This window comes from Nipponia nippon, unplaced genomic scaffold (genome assembly GCF_047370975.1).
Source record: "Nipponia nippon isolate SJK-2023a ecotype South Korea unplaced genomic scaffold, ASM4737097v1 scaffold_1, whole genome shotgun sequence".
Classification (NCBI taxonomy): domain Eukaryota; kingdom Metazoa; phylum Chordata; class Aves; order Pelecaniformes; family Threskiornithidae; genus Nipponia; species Nipponia nippon.
In genome coordinates, this window is record NW_028262290.1 from 111,067,643 (window position 1) to 111,084,201 (window position 16,559).

At 38.1% G+C, this 16,559-nt stretch overlaps 1 protein-coding gene across 6 annotated transcripts in view; it reads right to left on the minus strand.

Annotated features, from left to right (window-relative positions):
• SUGCT (succinyl-CoA:glutarate-CoA transferase) overlaps positions 1-16,559 on the minus strand; it is a 338,027-nt gene that overhangs the window by 173,009 nt on the left and 148,459 nt on the right. The window lies entirely within an intron of this gene.

Here is a 16,559-nt window from a genome sequence, read left to right on the forward strand (position 1 = left end):
TAGCATGCAGTAATAATCAGTCTGTATTGCTAAGCTGGAAAACAAATACAGCAATCAAACCCCTGAAGAAAGAAAAAAAACATGCAATAGCCTGGAGAAGGAAAGGGAGCAAGATGCAAACCCAGTGGAAGCTAGACTATGATTCAGAATGAGGTACGTTCTCCTCTCCTCCCCCTAAAAGAGTGTTACTGATAAAAACATTGCACAGACAGACATATGTATTAGGATAAAGCCCCAGTTATCATTTATGCACTTAAAACTATTTAACCATGCAGGCAAAAGGAAAGAAACAAAAATAGAATGAACAGGGCAACCCCCATGACACATCCTGATCGCGACGGATGAACAACGAACTGAATATTTCCAGCTGGACGGGAGCGTCATCTCAGCACTATGTGATGTATTAGCCAAAAGCCAAGCACAGGTTTCTCGTTTCAGTCCAGCGTTAGACAGTTGAGTCAACTATTTGAGAAACTGGTTTTCACAGGAAAGTAGTTTTGAAAGTCTCAATTCAAATACGGTAAAAGAATAAAATAAAATGTAAAAAAAATTAAAAATCAGTCACTGCCTGACAGAGTTGTCATAACACACTCTCTCTCTTCATTTCCTTCATGACATGAACTGAGAACACAGAATTCTCTGCTGAATAGTTTTGATTCACTTGCATACTGCTTGCACTTTCTTTATCCAACAGAAAGGTATACTATAAAGTTAAGTGAGGCTTGGGTATTTTTATTCCCCCATCACTCTTTCTGCCAGTTTTTTCGTACTCTCTTGTTTTGCTTCAAGCTTCAGATACAAGAAACCTTGAAAATAAATGGTAAAACCCAAATTGAAACCACCATGTTTTACTACATGAACAATCAAAATCAGTGATACTTGGCAAAATTTCAGCTCACAGCAGTTTGACCTTGCTGGTTTAAAAACTGACCAGTTTGCAGAAAGAAACCAAAACAAACCCACCAAACAAAATTTTGAAATATCCTGTACCTTCCCAGAATCCTAAAAGTGCAAAAAAGTTTAAGCAATGTTCTCCTGTAACAGAGGAGATCCCACTTCTTGTCCCGACAACCACACGCCTGATGTAAAGCCAGTCCAGTGCCCCAGTGCTTCCATTCCCTGACAAGTTACATGGGGATACTGACACTTCTCTCTTTAGCAAAGAGCTTTCAGATGTACAGATAAAAAGTGCTAGGGAACAGATAAATGATATTATTGAGATGATTATTTCATTTTAAAGTATATGCTTATACCAAACATAGGTGTCAAAACAGTAAAGTGGGGAATGATGAACAAACATTTGATAACAGAGAAAAAAGTAGTACATTATGTACTTTCAACTTTGTCTTTCAAATTTTCTACACTAACCACCCCTATTTTTGGTTACTTAGCAATATTGTATGGCTTCTAGACATGATTTCATATTAGAAGTTTTGGAAATTTGGGGTTTGAGTGTCCTGATTTTGGCTGGGATAGAGTTAATTTTCTTCCTAGTAGCTGTTATAGTGCTGTGTTTTGGATTTAGTATGAGAATAATGCTGATAACACACTGATGTTTTAGTTGTAGCTAACTAGTGCCTACACTAAGTCAAGGACTTTTCAGCTTCTCATGCTCTACCGGCTGAGAAGGCTGGGGGTGCACAAGAAGCTGAGAGGACAGCTGACCCACACTGGCCAAAGGGCTATCCCACACCATATGACATCATGCCCAGCATATAAAGCTGGGGGAAGAAGGAAGGCGGGGGGACACGGGACATTCAGAGTGATGGCGTTTGTCTTCCCAATTAACCATTACGCGTGATGGAGCCCTGCTTTCCTGGAGATGGCTGAACACCTGCCTGCCGATGGGAAGTAGTGAATGAATTCCTTGTTTTGCTTTGCTGGCATGCACAGCTTTTGCTTTCCCTATTAAACTGTCTTTATCTCAACCCACGAATTTTCTCACTTTTACGCTTCCGATTCTCTCCCCTCATCCCACCAGGGGGGAAGTGAGTGAGCGGCTGTGTGGGGCTTAGTTGCCGGCTGGGGTTAAACCATGACATTGATTTCGCAACCATGACCAACAAAAAGGTGTTCTTAAATTTAAGATTGACGCAATTGCCGTATGAAGTAATTCTCCTTCCTTTTTGTGACATTTCTTTCTGTATACCATTCTAGATACAAAGCCACAGACAGACAGAAAGTCACAGACAGATCTCATGACTGCTTTTTGAAAAACAACGGCCTTCCTAAATTCTCTGTGTTGGGAGGTTATACGAGTTGCATAGCCAGTACTTGGAAAAAAAAATAAAGACTGCACACTGACATACTGACATCGTTTTAACTGATGAGTTATTGCACATCAGATGCTCCTCAATTAGTCTCCTTACGTGCTCTTGGCCACAGTAAACGTGATGCAAACTTAACAACTTTTGTGTCAGTGAGTAAGGTACATTACCTCACCTTTTCCACGCACTCAAAAAAGAAAACCTGAGCACATGGACTCAGAGTAGAACAGAAAACAATCTGTGTCGAAGCCCTCAGAGGGGAAAGCCAGCCGCTGGGTACAACCCACCAGTTCTGCTCCCACCACCAACTGGGACTGCCACACTTCCCATGTAGCAAATGTTATCCAATGGCACTGATCAACGTCAAAGATTTCTCTCCTATTGCTATGCTCTTTAATAAGTGCAATCTGAATATCAACTAGGCAAAGTAAATTAAAATATGGGTTACTGTCTGCGTATCAAAAGCAGAAGAATAAAATATGGAGGGAACTGCATCTTTTTGGAACTGTGAGTAAAAAGTGTCCTACTACAAGAGTAATATACTTTACTATAAGCATTTCCCTCATTTTGCATTTTTTCTTACCAATAGCAAGGATCTTAAGGGCAGCATGCTGCCCACAGGCCTTAGAGTGGGAAGCATTTGCCCTAAAGCATCTTTTCTCTGAATGTGTCTCTCTTTTAATCTGCAACAATATGGTCTGATTTTGAGAAAGAGAACATTGCCAGCTTCTGTTGATTTCAGCAGGGACTGAGGATGCATTTTCCTTATAGTTTCGTCAAACTAACTTTATTAGTTGGTCTAATAAAACTACCACCTTTTCCTGTAAATCTCACCTCTGAAAATCAGGTGTTCAGACTCTTTCAGATGACTTTGAACTAACTTAGCTCATAGTGAAATCTGAGCTAAACTAATCTGAAATTAGTTTCAGTGAAATCTGCAAAATATACGGCTCTTCCACAGACTACCTACAATCTGAATCTCCTAAGCTTCAGGGACAAATCTATACAAAGAGATATTTCTACCGTGCATCTAGGACTGACAACAGTTCACATCTCCTCCTGCGCACCTAAACTTCTTTTTAATCCTCTTCTCCAGTTAGCCCAGAGACAGATAACTGTAACCTAGGACAGATACTCGCAAATGAAACACTAGTGGCAATGTGCAGCCAGGAAGGAGAACATGTATGCCTTCCACATTAAATCTTACTCTTTCTGGAAAGATGAGGCAATAGCCATTTGTTTTAAAAAGATCATTCAGGGTTCATAAGCACACTGTACATTCTCACACTAAACAGTAAAGGGAAAATAATTTTTTTGTTCTAGCACAGCTAAAGTTCTAATAACAACAGACAAGTAGAAGAATCTACTTTTATTTAGATATATACAGATATATACACATATTTATACAAACTTTACATCCATACACACACATACATGTATATATACATATATAAAAAAAGTAAACAGTGGTAAATGCTATTCCCAGGATGAACACAGGAAAAAGATGAACTATAAAAAGAAATACCCAGCTTCCCCACAAAGATGCCTTTCTATGGCTTTCACATTACCTAGATCCATCTGTCAAAGCAGATTCTGCAATAGGTCATGTAACTGACACATCAAAAATTATGACTCGGATTCAGGAAAGATTTAGTCCACCCCCTGCCCAGTTAAGCATTTAAGTATTTTAAGTACATGCTGAAATGTCTGTCGAAGTTATGGACATGCCCAAGCAGTTTTCTTGAATGGGAAATATTGACTTGAGTGAAGCTTATAAGAACACATTTACTTTTGAGAATTAACGTCCTCCCTCATCTGAAAACAAGACCATGAATAACACACAAGACTGGGGATCAGTGATGACAATACAGCAAGCGTCAGAGGAAGAGGGAGAGATTTATCTTGACAATCTGCAGGAAAACCTGCATAACTCTAACCAGTGCCAAAAGTGCCAGATGCAGGACTTCACATAAATGCAATAGAAATTGGAGAACCTTAAGGTAACAATGACTTCAGCCTCTGAAACGTGACACAGGGAATGCATGTCCACAGTGAAGCTTGCAGTGCAGCTGCAGGACAGCTAAACATAACCTATCTTTAAACTAGGTCAGGCAACAATGGTACCTGACCAGGGTGTATGGTGGCTGTACGATTTGTTAGATTAAAGATAGGAACTGATGTGCTTCCTGAGGCTGAAACACAAATAGTAAAGGGTGGGTATATATTGACTTCCCAGCTGTGGGACTGTATTATATACGCCACCTATGTAAGGATGTGTCATCAGAGCAACACCTTTCACATCTAAATTACACTACACTGCGGCAACGAAACCTCGCCAGGACCAAGTTCACCTGAAAAAAATGTTTGAGTTACCCTTCAGGAGAAATATAGTACTTGTGCAGGAAAGTAAAAGGACACAGAAAAACAAAGCCCATTACATGGGCTTGGAACTTGTGCCACAAAACTCCATTTGGGGAGGGGAGTCACAACATAAGCAGTGGCCCCTAAAAAATTTTGATACTGCAGCCTTGGATGCGCCCATTCCAAAGATGCCAGATTCACCATGCCATTAAATCTGAAGTAGAAAGCTCACAAGAGAGGAGATGACGACAAAAATTCACACTAGTACCTGGAAAATTGACCTTTTCCTGGAAACCATAATTTAATTTTAATTAATATGCATTAAAAAAAATGTTAAGTGAAAAACACAGGTCTGGTTCCTATCTGTTTTTTTCCAATCATGGAAAAAACAGTGTGCAAGAATAATAAACTAAACTAAATCCAGCTCATGGATCTACTTATAGTCAAATATGAAGCAGCTTCAGTGCTTGTGAAAGAAAGGAAACTTCCTTTCTTCAATGACTTCCAAAATTCTGTGAATGAAATTTTAGCCTTCATCAGTGTGAATTCTTGTCTTGCAAATGTACTAGTCAGGAAGTTTCTGGTTAGCAATTAGTGAGATCATATGTAGTGGTCTATACAGATTAAAAGCCAAAGAAATGCCCAAGAGTGATTAAAGATGTAACAATACAGACATTACCAAGCCTGGAATACAATGAAGGAGCCCTGTGTCCTCTCACAGGCATTTTGTTATCTCAGTCTATATCTGTAGGTTAGATTCTGCTCATGGCAGCATCAGAAGAGCGGGAATATTTCCAAGTAGTTAGCTTTGAACAGACTACCTCAGAAGCAAATTCAGCTGAAAAAGTTAAGCAAGAATGCTTCTCTAGAAAAGCTGTAGTTTACATTCTGCTTCACACCTGGCCTACATAAAATGTGCTCAAGGCAGAACCAAGCACTGCTTTCTCCCCTGGTTTTTATCTTGCGAATACTAGAGCATCAAGTATGACAAAGTTAGCTAAAACCAGAGAAAGTGGAAATAATACCCAGGCCCTTGCTCCAATGCCCAGTGGGAACCTAACAATGAGGAATGCAGAACAGGGCTCTGCTTTGCTGCGCTGCCACCAGAAGGCTCCACACACAGCAGCGGGAAGGCTGCCAGAAGGCAAGGGAGAAACCAGACCGAATTTCTGCCAGCCAATACACCCTCTTAGGCCAGTTCTTCTAAGAGGGAAGAGGGTAAGGCACCAACAGAAAGCCCCTCGGTGCTCTCCCGATTCAGTGGGATAAAACAGCTCCTACAAAGTAGAGCAGCTCTCTCTACTTGCATTCTTCCAATACCATGCTCTGCGTGACCAGTCCAGCCAAGGCTGGTCTCTGATTCTGGATACTGGCACAGACCATTGCGAGGAGCGGGGGCTGCATTTCTGCCATTATGAACTCTGTTCTGAGTAAGAGCTACATTAAAATCCCAACACCTCTACCAGAAATTTTGCTGTAGCTCCTCTATGCCAATTACATAATGCAAACATAAGTTTTGAACTTTGTTGGCTGGGGGGGAGAAAAAAAATAATTTGAAAACAGCTGCATTTTCCAATTCTTCTACCAACCGACTTGTCCTCTAAGCCTGGCTGTGTTACAGCAGTCATCGCATTACACTCCCTGGGAGTATGCTTAAGCATACACATGTACATGCATGTTTGAATACATACATACACGCACTAAAGTTATAATACATGTGTAGATTTCATTCTGTATTTACTCGTTTTCTGTAAGCACCATTCCTAATGGAAAATAGACCATGTCTCCTTTTTAAGGGAATGATTAGGACCACATGTTTCACTGACTCCTATGTTGAGGACCTTGCTGATGCTTTAGAAACCAAATTACTAACAGCATACTAAACTTATTTCCCTGGTGGAAACCACTGGCTACTAACTTAGTGAATATGAATACATTTGTCCCTAACCATACAGGTAATCATCATATAAAGCCAGAGGCCTAAAATGAGTAGGTATGGGGCAGATGAGAGCAAGGTTCATATGCGACAGTAACATATTCTATAACCAAATGACTTTGTTTATCTGAGAAACTCAGTATTATATCACTTTTCCTAAAGAGAACATAAACAGCGCATTTTTGAAGAAACAGTTACTTAATGTGCAACTTGTCACCACTATCAGCTTTAACGTAATAAAATACATGTGGAAAATCCCTTGAAGCAAACCTTCTGCAAAGCAGATTCTTCTCTAGTCTGGGTCAGAGGGTGTGTATGTCTATGAAGGAAATGCTATCTCTCTCTCTCTCTTTCACACACCCACTCGCTGTAGGTCATACAGCAGAGCTCACTGTTGTGATGTGTCTGCTGTATGCGTGGCATCGGCTCCTCGAGGTAAAGAAATTACCATTGTTTCTTGGGGAGCATCTGTGCCTTGTAAAGAAAACCAACAAATCACACTTTGACATATTAAATAGCAGCACTCATTGAAATTTCAACCAAGGATCTCTAAAGTACTTTGCAGACAATCAATAAAGCATGTTTCAGCAAGGTAAATATTACTCTCCTTATTTTGTAAATATGGAAACCACAGCACTACCTAGCTGAATAACTTAACCAAAGTCATTCCAAAAAACGTGGAAGTGACAAGCATTACAATCAAGCTCCAGGCTCTCTTAATTGTGGAACCACCAGTCTTCAACCATTAAGTTTGGATGAAAGCCTGCACAACCTGATCTGGCAAGGTACACAGCATCTCTGGGCAGTAGATAAAGCCTCTCATTTGTCTTTGACTCAATGAGCAATACCGGTACTAATATGTCGGGGCAGACAAGCCAGAGCAGTTTGCCCCAAATTCTATTTTAAGAGGTTAAAGGAAATATTCCAGTAAATGGATCATAGCACCCCTTGTATTTTGCACTAGGCTCCCTAGGTACTTGCTGCGTAGGACCCTGAAGAACCACTCTTGCACTAACCACATTTGCTATAACTAAGCAAACTTCAGCCTAGCCCGATATAAACATTTCCTACCACAGCTCTGTCAAGAAGATTTTGACAACTTTTATATTATAGTTTTGTCCTACAGTTGATAATTTTTTCAAATTCTGAGATGCAGAAGTAGTAAGTATTAATGAGAAGGCAACCATTACACCCTTATTTCTTTTAACTTCATAGCCTTCAACTCAGACCTCTGAATCAAGAATCCCATCTTTAAGCCATTCTAGTATTTTATCCTTTATGATACCATAAGTCTTGAAACTGTTCAAATTATTCTGTGCCACTCTATTTGTTCTCAAAGTTTATGCTAAAACCAGTGCAACCTGTTCGATTTATTTAATCAAAGAAAAAACTGATATAGCTGAAAAGCATTAAGAGCAGTGGAGGAAACAGATGAGGAGGTATACAGATATGTAAATTTGCCATTTACATATGGCAAATAAGTCATTTAATGCCATTACAGAATTATTTTTGCAGTCTGGGTTGACATTTCTTTTCATTACACAGTAGAATCTCTCCCAAAACTGCTTGCAAAAGAGTTATAGGTAAGCAGCAGCAATGGGTTAATAAAAGATGGTATGCTATTAGATAAACCTTTTACAGGTTTGCATCTGAAAGTCATAACATAACCTTTTATTTCATGTGTCACTGTGACAGAAGGTTTTCAAGGCAGAGTTCTTGAAACTGCAAGATGTTAAACAGATGTACTGTACAGCCTTCCAGATTTAAATCATGAGAACTGCATTTGCAGCCTGTGTGTTGTATCCCCATTTTTTTCCCTTATCAGCTTTGGATGCTTTAAATAAAACCGTCTGGTTTATGCACCTTTTTTTTCTTTAACTTTTTTTTTTTTTATACAATGGACCCTAAAAATCACTTCCCCCCTCCTTTCTTTCCTTTTTTCCTTCAAACTAGAAAAAGTTATTCAAAAGTATGTCTTTTAGGCAGGAAAATCTCTCTTTGTCCTTATTCTGCAGGTGCTGGCAATCTGATCCAATTTGTTAGGTAGAAAAAGTCATCCGCTGTAGAAATAGGCAGGAATGATACCAGTAAAAATAAATAAATAAAAACAGATCTGCTGAAATTTCAGCTTGAACGTGCCTCTAAACTACTGAAATATTGATAATCCCCTACCTTTTCAGTTTCAACTGTTGCTGGCACTCTGACAAAACCTCTATTAAGAAATGTTTACGTAGTCATACAATTTAGCTTGCATGCCTAGTCAGATGCCACCACTTGTGTCCTTTGAAACAATTAATGCAATCATACTTTAAATACATAGTTCGAGTAATTTATATCATCCGGGACCTTTGGTAGTCTTCTGGTCTAAATCCCTTGTAAAGCAGGGCCAACTTTAAAGTCGGATGAGGCTGTTCAGGGTCTTGTTCATTCACATATTGACTGTCTCTGAGGATGAAGATTTCACAGCATCTCTGATCCAAAGCCTAACTAACTCCACTGCGAAATGTTTCTTCCTTACATCTAATCGGAATTTCCCTTGCTGCAACTTGTGTCCATTGTCTCTTATCCTGTCAACATGCACTTCTGGTGCTTCGATTTTACTAATTTAGTGGTATGTGGAATAGGTATTTCTCACAAGGGCACATTGCTGACTCATGTTCAACTTGATGTCCATGAAGATCTTTGGGTCTTTTATCTGTGAAGCTGCTTTCTATCCAGTCAATCCCTAACCTGTACTGCTGCATGGGGCTATTCTATCTCAGGTGCAGGACTTCCCATTTGCTTTTCTTGGACTTCAGGAGGTTCCTGCTAGCCCATTTGTCCAACCTGTGAAGGTCCCTCTGAGTGGCAGTTCTACCTTCCAGCATATCGACTATTTTCCCCAATTTGGTGTCACCTACAAACTTACTGAGGTTCACTTAGTCCCACTGTCCAAGTCATTAATGAGGAGTTTAAACAGTATTGGCCCCAGTACGGACCCAAGGGAAACAGGCTGTATTGTCTATACCATGAGGTATACAAAGGCTGAACTCACAAACTGTATTGTATGTTCCATGCAACACTGCATGAAATAAATGAAGTTTCCAATTAATAAAAATATGTACATTCACTAAATTGGACAAATAATTTTGTGGTAGTCAGCATAGTACAACAGCTGGAACTTACACTATGTCATAATGGCATTTATGCTTTTTTGCATTGACACATTCTTTTAATTGACATTGCTGGTACTGCTCCTAGGTATTCAGTGCTACAGAGAAACGTGGCATGTAAATGAAAGGAGGAAGGACACTCCTTGATCCAAAGCAGTTTTAAAAATCTCAATAAAATAACACTAGACAAAAAGACAGTACATCAGCCATCACACTGGAGAACTGAGTGAATGCATCCAGATATTAAAATCGCAATTATTCCCTTGCCAAAAAAAAAACCAAAGCAAAAAAAACCCCCAAAAAAACCCCAAAAAAAACCCAAAAAACAAAAACCCCACACCAAACAAACAAACAAAAAAAACAGCCCAAAAAATTTGCATGGCAAAAGGCAGGAATAGGAAGAGACACTATTTCCAGCAGAGTGAAAGAAAGACTAGGCATATATGGATGAACACCATAGCAAACAATTCTGAAAAAAATGCAAAACAGCAACACCACCTAGCTTTTCATCCACGCAGAACACAGACAAACCATTTGAGGCAAGCAGTTACAACAGAAACAAAAATATGAGAAGAAAACCCTTTACAGGAGGAAGAATATATGAAATTCAATAATGAAATTGAAACTATTAAACATTGTAAAGTGTATACTAGTACAAAGTAAAACAAGCACGAGTAATCACAGTGCTGCGAATGCAACATTGCACGAGAAACATGCTGGTTGATGGATTGGTGTCAGAAATGCTCAGCACCTTTCAGATTCAAGTCCCGGGAGCCGTTTGAGTTTAGGAAAAGTCCAAATTAAGTACAAGCAGGTGGAGATCCCATTTTGCTCTGAAGAAAGCATATATAAATTGTTTCTATTGTAGCTATCTCTGTCTTGGCATTTACCTACTCAGAAACAAGGAAACATATTCCAAAGCCCTGCCATGCTAAACTGCTCATAAAACACTCCTTGAAGAAATTGCTGTTTCTCAGGTGCTTGGAAGCAAGAAAACGCACAAATCAGCAGACAGATCTTGCCACTGTACGCAAAGCCGTGAAGTAAGCCACGCTGCTGAAGCTTTAAATCATCGACTTACTCAAGACAAGCAACTTCGGAGAATATATGAAGAACCTTCTGCCTAAAGATGAATATAAATTAAATAATAGTTTTCCTATCCTGCCTTCTGCTGTTACTCATCACTAGACTCATCTTGATATATGGCACAGTATAAAATAGCACCCATTTAAACAATAGGTAAGTGTTTTTAAATGTGTAATATTTAACTGAGTTCAAGTCAGCTGCAAAAAACCCAAGTAATTGCAACTGTTTCAAAAGCATTTATTACTTCCACAATATAGAAAGCTGGATTATGAAGTCAGGCTTTCCATCTGAAAGTCAAATTTTTATTAAAAATTTGTGTTTTAAAAGTAATATTTTAATCAAAAATCTAGAGCTTTGGCACAAATCTTCCAAAGAGTACGGAAAGTCAGAATGCTCATAAATATATTTGGAGCAATAAGTGAGCAAGATTTTATTAAAAAGATGAACTTTATATTTGTCATGAAGTTACTTTTAAAGTTTCTAAACACCAGAGCTATGTGAATAATTGCTAGCCAATCTCAGATCAAAAATTAGACCAACTAAAATTAGAGGTCAGGGGGAAAAAAAAAAAAAAAAAAAAATCAAAAAAAACCCCAAAGAAACCTTTTTCTCCTCAGTATGAAAAAAAGAAGAAAAGATCTTGTTTGGACTGCACAAGACATTCAAACTGAACCCAAGACAACCATTTATATATCCCTGCTGTGAACCACTTCTAGACTCCTTTCAGTAGACCCTCTCCCTGCTCCACTTGTCCGAAGTAGCTGGTGGGTATCTTGCACTTTTCAGCTGTTTGGTAGGCAGCTCATTAGAACAATGGACGACCGTGATTATTTAACCTCAGTACTGATATCATTCCTCTTTACAGGGAAAAAAATCCCATCTTAATATTTTCATTATAGAGTAACATAATATTTGTTTTTATAAAAAAGGCTAAGACAGAGAACACAAAAGAAAAAAACTGCTTTTAAGCTATATTTTCCTATCAGGAGAGAAAGTCAGGCCCATACATCAGTTTGTTCAAGGAAGCAGCAAAAAAATGTTTATCTGTTGAATACTTCTTTGCTACGAAGGGTACGTGTCAGTACAAGGCTACACACATTAGGAAAAACCCTTTGCTTTGGTAACAGAAAACATTGTTAGGTCAGCAAATATACTTAGTATTTTACTTTCCTGAGAACAGCTGCAATGACTCCAATACAGGGGAGTAAGCAGGAGAGGGGAGAACTTCACCGTTTAACTGAACCAACTAAAACATGCAGCCACTGAAGAGAGAAAACATAATGGCCATTATCAACGACAGCAATCTCCTGATGCATGCTTTTATTACTTTCTGTAACCTCTTTGGAGATTTTGAACAAATGCTAAAATTAGAACTAAAACAGGAATTTGGGACATAATAGCTTTGAGGAGATTATAAGTGACTTCATTTAGCACAAATAAAAAGACTGAGGTTTTCTAAGCAAGAACAAATTTCACATTATCTTTCATCCTCTGTCATCATTTCAAATACAGCTAAATCAAGCTGCAATGTATTTTACATGCAATTTTAGACTCTTTCAGAACTTCAGGCAAATGTGATGTTTTACTAAGTAACCACACAGAGCAGCAGACAAGGCTCCTCTGTAACAAGACTATATTCTATTATTCTATAATTGGTGAAATAATTCCTAACTACACTATATACATATAAATTTCAAGCCTGTAATTGCTACGTATAGATTCTTATACTTTGGTATAACATTTATTTCTTCCCATTTAATTACATAATGTGTACAAAATGCAGTAAAAAAGTTCCTGACAAAAATCTTGAAAAAATACTTTAAAACCATAAAATCTATTTATGAATCCTCAGTTACTTCTGTTGTCACCTGCTGAGCAGTCAAGACTGAGTAATTAGCACTAAACTCTCCACGCCCCCTCCAAAAAAATAGTGGCCTCTATAAATGAATTGGTGATCTAATGTTAAATACTCATGTCGAAGTATATTTCTACCCACCCAAAGGCCGGCCTACCTACTGGCAGCTTCGTCAGAAAAAAACAAGCAGTGAATTAGCAAACCAAACTCAATGGCTATCCATAGAGCAGTTGCACTGCTTTTTCTGTAATATATCTTGTTGTCTTTTTAACATCCACATTGCTTGGATACTGATATTTTACATTAATTCTTAATTAAGGGCACAGCTAAATACAAACCCTACTCATACCTAAGTAAATACTTAATTTCAGTCACACCTATCACCCTACTGGCTTCTGAGATTATTTAGAGGGTCAGTTAGACAGCTGCTTCAGCTAAGATAGCAGCACGGGGTTTTGCTCCTTTGATTTGACATAGGTCAAACTGCTGCAAAGGCAATAACCTCAAGGAGAGTACACCTACAGTATGATGAGTACATCTGCCTTTCCTTTTGAAGCAGCTGAAGGTTTGTGTCCACAGAATTTGGTATGTTCAAAACAAAAATTCATTTAAAACAGCCAAGAAGTTTGAAAAAGTGCTTTGTATTGTGAAATGACAGTAACACTTCTTTCTACACCCCTTCCTAGATGACTTGTAAAGATATAAACTATTTCCACATGCTTTCATTTCATGTTTATTTTTCCATCACTCATCTAAAAAGAGAATTAAAATGTACACAGTGAGAGTGAGTGTGTTTGCATTTTGCTCTAAAACAGGAAAAACGCCTGGTTTGAAGAGTCTTCTGCAATAGCAAATATGTCACAAGGAACCTATAATTTGCTGTTATTTTTATAAACCTGCTTGTAATATAGGATAGAGTTAGATATTTACTTGATTAGCAATTGCACTGGTCTTGCTGTGCCTTTAATTTCAATTAGAATAGCTGTTTCGCTGAGTAACATTTTAGATTTTTAGATTCTGAAAGGACATATTCAGAAGATAAAGACATGAAAGTATGTTATTTAAATTTCCAATTATTTTGAAATTTCACTGTGGAGACATTGAACGTCACTTTCTTTTAATAACACATATTTATAAATGACACAAGTTACAACAGCGTATTTACTGGAGTTAGAGCTTATAAGAGAAAAAAGGCAATTAAAGAAAAATCAGTCTATATTAAGGACATAAATCACGTGTTTCAAAACACATGATTTACAAAAGCCTCAAGTATACATTCCTATTAAATGCATATTCTTACACCCTAAGAAGAGGATGTAACACTGAAAAATCCAGCAAGTTCTTACAGTCAATAGGGCTCGCCTTGCAAGATATCTCTCTTCAAATATATCAGTTTAGGGTGGAGAACGCTGCATCAATATAACTTAAGTTCCCCCTAGAATATACCACACAATAGGGTAAGTTGTGTATAAATACTACATCCAGAAAATACACATTGTATGGACAGCAAAACAAAAATTCCAGATTTAATGTTAGATTCACAAGGGAAATGTTAAAAACAAAGAATCGATAGTTTGAAAAATACAGAAAGATGAAAAGCAATGCCATGGAAGTAGAAAGTAACAGGAATAAAGCACCTGCATGCTGCACACTGTCAGCATTTTTCAGTATCAAGGTACACGTAAGAAGAAAAAATGGAAAGTGTAATTTGCTACTGCAGTTCTCAATATGAGCAAAGAACATATCCAAAAACAGCTCAAGAGACTCATTGAAAGATGGCTGATTCCTGCGTCAGGCACATACATTAAAGGTCAGATAGCAAACCTATATGGGAAACTGTGGGAAGTAAGAGAGATTCCTTTATCAAGACCACGATCTTGATGAATTTGGTACAAACTACCAAACCAGAGGTCAGGTTTATCTGCCGACAGTATCAATAAAAAAAAAAAAAAAAAGAATATAATGCTAATAATATGATAATACCTTGATAATTTCAGAGCCTGAAAGATGCTGTCTCCCTTCTAAAAATAGTGACGCCAGTCTATGCTTCCTTGTACCCTGTACACGCTAGCCCCTAACTCTAAGGGAGTATCATGACATAGGAATTTGAGGGGGGTTTTTTTTTGCACATCCCAGTTGTCAGTCAATATTCTTCTCTTCCGACTTCACGATTTTTCAGGGGTAGGGGGAAGAACAGGGAGATTTTTACAAAATCAGTTATTACATAACTGATTTAAACATCAACGTTTCTCTAAAACTCAAAGCCTGTATCCTGATGACTGGAACAGCGACTCCAGCTGTTTCAGAGAAATGGGTAGTCTTGAGCATCACAGGAAGTACTAGAGAAATTCTAATTTCTCCCTTTTTCATTTGTGACCCTGTGGAAATACAGTATCTGAAAGAACAGATGTGCAGATACTAAATGGTATTTCTGGTCATGCCTACTTTGGACTGCGGGAAGATACATTTCAGTTGCCTGCTCCATGCCAAGGGAGCATCAGACTCCATTTCGCAGAAGGTTCTCTCCAAAACCCAGCTCATCGACATAGCAACCCCTCAAACCGGCCCTCGCAGGTTAAGAGACATAGCCTGACTCTTGACATTCCCAGATCCATCTGTCAACCTAGGCTGCCAATACATACAGTTCATCATGGATGATGAATGTAATGTTTGCAGCATTGGTATCAAAATAGCAGGGAGGAACTACTAGGAGGGGGATGGTTTATTTGTTTTTAAAGAGGCTTTTTTTTTTTAACTTCTTGTTTTTTCTTAGAAATTAAACTGGGATCCATAGTGTAAATACCATCTTCTTGGCATCTCAATTTATCCTTGTGTCTTTCTCATGCCATTCCTAAACTTGGCTCAAAATTCCTGAAGTATCATTCTCTTTGTCTTCTCTCACATGTGAGTCAAGGTCTCCATGTTTAATACTACCATTAATCATCTTCAATGCACTACCTTCGCATTGAGGTGACTGACTCTTTCATTATAGGAACGTTTATTTTAACAGGCCATTACAGGCATGCATAAAAACACAAATACGTTTTCCTCTTATGTGAGCTATGATGTGTTTCAGGTGTCATTCTAGACAATTAAAATTCAACTGGGTCATCCCAAAGGCCTGTCTGTAAACATGATCAAAATTTGGCTTTTTTTTTTTTTAATTAACAATACACCTAGATTGTTTTTCAGCACTTCAAAAAAGTTTTGAAAAACACCTGAGATCACCAACAACATTGATCAAGATTTATATGCAATTCAAAAGAAGTTTTACCCCTAAAACATATACTACAAAAAAATCACAAAACTTCTGTTTTAAATTGCTATAATTAAATGCTATGGTTGCTAAGTAGCCAATTGAAATTGTGTGGAGAAAATTTCAAGATGTGGCTGGCTGCTCAGAGTGTTGACATCCGAGTGCTGTAGCCAGTTTTAAGCTTAGGCTGAGTTCTTTAAAACAATAGTAATGACGCTCCTTGCCCGAGTGACCGTGCACAGTGAGGAAATAGTTCCTGCTTCTTTACAAACTGTCTATTTGAATCATACTAGAAACCTACATGAAACTAGTCAGGGATGAGAAGGAAAATGGCAATGACAGAGAAAGCTTGCCTGACTAATTAATGCCTTTTTGTGGTGGTTGGAAATCTAAATCTTCAAATACCCACTCCTACTCAGCCTACATACTTGCCTTTTCATGGCTCAAATATTCCTTCTCGTCAGTAAGAGGCATAAAACTAAAAGAGTATATTTTTTAAAATGTTATTGCATAAGTACAATGCAAAGTGAACATGTCAGCATCTCATCTGAAAATATCACTTTTTTTTTTTTTTCAGCAGTGAGTGGGACTCCAAGATGAACTTAGGCTGAAGAGAGTGGGAAATCTTGTAATTTCAGGAGGACAG